This window comes from Triticum dicoccoides, chromosome 2B, assembly GCF_002162155.2.
Source record: "Triticum dicoccoides isolate Atlit2015 ecotype Zavitan chromosome 2B, WEW_v2.0, whole genome shotgun sequence".
NCBI lineage: Eukaryota > Viridiplantae > Streptophyta > Magnoliopsida > Poales > Poaceae > Triticum > Triticum dicoccoides.
The window spans coordinates 808,320,769-808,325,475 of record NC_041383.1 but is presented as its reverse complement, the minus strand read 5'-3'; the positions used below and the strand labels follow the sequence as shown (position 1 = coordinate 808,325,475).

The following is a 4,707-nucleotide window of genomic DNA, read 5'->3' as shown; positions in this document are numbered from 1 at the left end:
GAAGGTTTTCCAATTTTTTGATTTTTTTGAATTTTTATGCCTGTTTCAAAATGTGGTCAAAATGGCGGGCATGACCGTTCATAGCTAGTGGTTGAATCTTGGAATTTGTTTTGGTGTTTCTCTGATTAAATAGATACTTTTGTACCTATAAATGATTTTTAGAAAAAATAAAGAGAAAACTATGAGGTAGCTGCAGTTCAAATTTGACCCGCTTCCAACTGAATCGGCGGAAATTTGTCTTTTTCACCAGAGGTGGATCAAAACTTATTACACCCAACCATTTGGTTAATTGTGCATTAAATATGGCCTAATATTTTAGAAAATTGATTTGGTCCAATTTGGCAACAATTATTTGGTAGGTTCTTCACAAAAAAAATCTCATTTTGGGCACTCAAAAAATGAAAAATGATTTTTTTCGTCCAAAGGAAATGAAAACTTCCTTAGGAAACATTGTTTTTCATTCCACTATGCACCCTTGTGCACAATATTTTTGGAAATTGATTTGGTTCAAATTTGCAACAATTATTTGCTAGGTTCTTCACAAAAAACTCATTTTCGACACTCAAAAAATGGACGAGAGGTGGACGGAATACTTTTAAGAGGAAACCATTTGGTCAACTGTACATAAAATACGGTCAAATATATTCAAAAATTGTTGCGGTCCAATTTTGTAACTAATATTTGATAGGTTCATCACATAGATGAAAAAAAATGAAACAAAAAGAAAAGAAAACACAATTGCATAAGCTTAATTGTCATTGGTGGAGATGTTTGTGCCATGGATTGATGACATGGCACACATCCAACCATCCATCCATCCACCCACCCACCCGCAGACCAAACCCTAACTCCACTCCTCCGTCGGACCCCTCTCCCCCGATTCAGATCCACCCTTCGCCGCCGCTGCCACCTACCTCAAGCCGATCCCGCCGCCAGCGCCCACGCGCCACCACCGCTCTTCCTCTGCCCGCCGACCCACCCCGTCCCTGAGGCCTCGCTCGCCGCCTTCCGCCGCGGGGCAGAACCCAACCCAAGCCTCTCCGCGGACCAACTCCTCTCCCCCAACCCCGCCGCCGCGGGCCTCCTCTTATCCAACCCCGGGCTCTCTAGCATCGGTGCACCGCTGCCGCCCCCACCCTCTCCCCTTCCCAAGCTGCTCAGGCGGCGCCCAGATCTGCCACCGCCGTCCTCTACAACCACGCCCATGTAGCGGCAGATGAAGGAGGAGTTAGGGGCGGAGCGGCAGGGCCCTTCCTCCGCCTCCGTGGTCCATGGCGTCTACGGGCCATTCCTCTGCCTCTACCTCGCCGACTCTCGCCGCCTCTGTGGAGTGAAGATCTTGGTAACGAATCCGAATCGCCTCTGTTCTGGGTCTCTTCTTCTTCCAATCCCTCCTTTCTTGATCTCACATCTCACCCCTCCTCCCCTGATTGATTCAGACAGGACTGCCTCCCTCCCCTGCCTCGCTCCCCACGGCGGTGAGGCGAGACTGACCGGCGACGCGCGGCCAGGTAACACTCCCTCCCTTCCCTTCCCTTTTCCCCTGCTCTGCTCCAATCACCTCGCTCGAGCTCTTCGATCCGTATTCCATAGGCCGTGGGACTCGGGCGGATTTGGTAGAGGTCTAGATGATGAAGGGGATCCGTCATTGGAGATGAGAGGCGGATCCATTTTTCCCTCCCATCTTGGCGGACATTTGATTGGGACATTTGAGAGAGAGAGAGGGGAGAATGTGTCGGCCTACCCAGTGCTGGTTGTACTGTCGACATGCATGCTGAATCTCATGTCTCAAACAGTTTCAGAGCTTCAGGCTATGGCAGCAGCCTCTTTACTGTATTGCCTTGATCATGTGAATGTATCTCCGCTTAGCCTGGTTCCTCCGCGTATCTGTTTTCTTTAGCAAGATCAAACATCTTGTTTTTCTTTGCTCGAGTGTTTGCTTTGCTCGAGTATTTTTATTGTACACTTATGCTAGCTATTATTGAAATTTGCCCTGTGAATTCCTTACTGAAATTTCCTCCTGTCGAATTCTTAATGAAATTGTAAGCTTTGTTACTGAATTACAGAAGTATCCTTGCTTGTTCAAGAACAAATGTTTGACTGTATCTCCAATGCACTCAATCATTCTTTGTGATTACAGTTTTGACTGTATCTCCAGCATTGACAAATACCATTGCTTGTTCAAATTTATACTGGAGTTGCTTGTTCAACACTGATAAAATATCATTGCTTGTGCATTGACAAATACCATTTTCCTCTTAGTTTTGGCCTCTTAGTTTCACAAACAAAATATGCACTATGGAGACACTTGGGTATATAAACAAGTAGTAGTAGCAGTTGTACTGGACAACTGGTTATTTTGTATCTTCTCTTTTTCAAGTAATTCTTGAGTATCTATTAACAAAGCAACCATAGTAGTCCTCTAATTCAACTCAGTTCCATACTATTTTGTATCGTTTCTGCGGTATGTTTAATATGAGACAATATTCTAATACCTCTGCATTGAATTATTTAGGCTACATAAAGGTTTGAAGTAGCCTACCCAACAATAAAGGAGCTGGCTCTTGTTGGTACTCCTGGCTCTAAGGCTGTTTAGCCAGCATCGCATCAGCTTTTGCCGTTGGTTGTGAAGGCAATTCAAGAAAGTGAGTGGAAATGTGTTCATTCTGCAATACAGAGCCGGTTTAATTTTGTTTTGCAAATTCCAGTTAGCTTACCTGTGTATTATGTTCAGATAATGTAGAGCTTGACAAGGAGGCCATTGATGTGTTCATTTGGTGCTTGACTCAGAGTCCAGAGTCCTACAAGCTGTGGGTGAGCGATATTTTTGTTTTCTTTGCCTTTGTACAACTCTGTCCCATACAAGAAAGTGGCTCAGACTGATGTTTAATTTCTGTTTCCAGGACAAGCTTCATGCAGAGAATACCCAAGCTACAATTTACTGCAATTCACATGTTTTGAATTCTTCAATCTTGAATTGTTCAGTGATGATAGCTATCTTGCACCGTACTATAAAATCATGGATCGGCAACTAGCTGGTTGTCAATCCGTTCTTGCTAGATGTATCGTTGTTTTTCTTCTTCTAAGATAAGATGGTAGCATCACAAGTCATCCTATCATGATGTACTAGTTCCTGAAGTGTAAGATAAGATGGTGGCATCAGATGTGTGTTCTGACTTGTGACTGCTTACTAGATGGATACATGCAGCTAGCTAGCAACCTAGCAGTACTAGTAAGAATATGTGTGTTTAATTCTCTCCCTATACCTTGTGATTGATTCTAGGTATATATAGATGCCATCTCTGTCTGGCAACATATGGACCTGATTACATTCAGGTGCATATACTATACTTGAACAATCATTCATAGTGTGGTGTTTCAGCTAGGAATGTTGATTAATTTAGCATGCTTATGATTAATTCAACTTGTTTTTTTATATCAGGTGCTCATTGAGCTATCTAAGAACAAGTAGATCATCATTTCACCATCTTCGGCCGCCCCAGGGTATGTCATCTCTTTGGCCTCTTCCAGCACTTCTTCTTTGTTCCCGACTATAAAACTTGATGCATGTGCCCTGTTATAAAGTGGAAAATCACTAATAGCTTGTACTGTCCATCTGTTGTGTTAACTTGCTCTATGCTGGTACTTGATCATTTGCAAAATATATCTCAGTTTTCGCTGTTATGAGAATGTTATATGCATGGTTTCCTGTTAAATCTAAAGTACTGCAGCAAATTTTCATCGTTATGAGAATTTTATATTCACAGATTCACTTGATTATGTTTCTAACTTTTCATAATTTATTATTTGCAGATGCTGGCCTTCATTCTTCAAAAGTTGGGTGTACAGGAGCTCTAGGAAGAAGAATCCCGAAGAAAAACCACACCCAGCAATGCATTTTTAGCTCACTGGAGATAGTTATGTGTGAAGCTAGTTATGTGTATATTTAGTTGTATTTTATAGCTAAATACTAGATTTGTACTATGTACTTTGCTTGGCTATTGTAATGTAATCTCAGTTTTGGGTGTACAGGATTGTAATGTACTTTGCTTGGCTGTTGTATGAAATCTTATGCCTTATTGGCTCTTTTTGAATCACATTATCTAATTGCAGAAATATAGAACTGGCCTGTGGTAATTGGTTCCCATTTGACTAGTGGGACCTACATTAAAATGGAAAAGAAATAAAAGAAAACTGACAAATGGGCTGGAAAAAGGCCGAGGCCAAAAAAAGTGGAGTGTAAAATGCTGTTGCCCAAAAAATAAAAGTCTGTTGGGCTTGGCCCATGTAGCTGACCAAACTTGAAAGGAAAAAAACAATAAATGGGCTGAATTTTTGGGCTCGGCCCATGTAAAACACTGAATCGGACTGGGCTGATTCCTATCCACGTCAGCTTGCCATGCTGGATGCCTACGTGGTCTGGGGAGGTTGCTTGTGACCAAAAATTTGGACGTGGAACCAACGACCTTTTACATATCGCAAAGAAGGTCATGAATGTCAGTTTACGACCGCCAGCTTTTGACCTTCTGTTTTTTGTCACAAAAAGGTCGCAAATGAAAAACTATGACCTTTCAGTGACCAATAGTGGTGGTCACAAGTTGACATATTTCTTGTAGTGCTAGAGGAAGGCATGGAGAAGTAATAAGTAGATGATGGGTTGCTAGAGTGACAGAAGCTTAAACCCTAGTTTATGCGTTGCTTCGTTAG

The 4,707-nt window shown here is 42.3% G+C and overlaps 1 long non-coding RNA gene across 2 annotated transcripts; it reads left to right on the top strand.

Annotated features, from left to right (window-relative positions):
* Window positions 1–859: 859 nt before the first annotated feature.
* LOC119366484 lies at window positions 860–4,116 on the top strand. Of its 2 annotated transcripts, XR_005176051.1 has the most exons (7): window positions 861–1,342; window positions 1,440–1,511; window positions 2,516–2,645; window positions 2,735–2,814; window positions 2,904–3,336; window positions 3,443–3,504; window positions 3,814–4,116. It is a non-coding gene; the product is annotated as an uncharacterized LOC119366484 (long non-coding RNA). The 2 variants fall into 2 exon arrangements; XR_005176050.1 differs by having other exon boundaries at window positions 860–1,342; window positions 2,904–3,504.
* The last annotated feature ends 591 nt before the right edge of the window (window positions 4,117–4,707 follow it).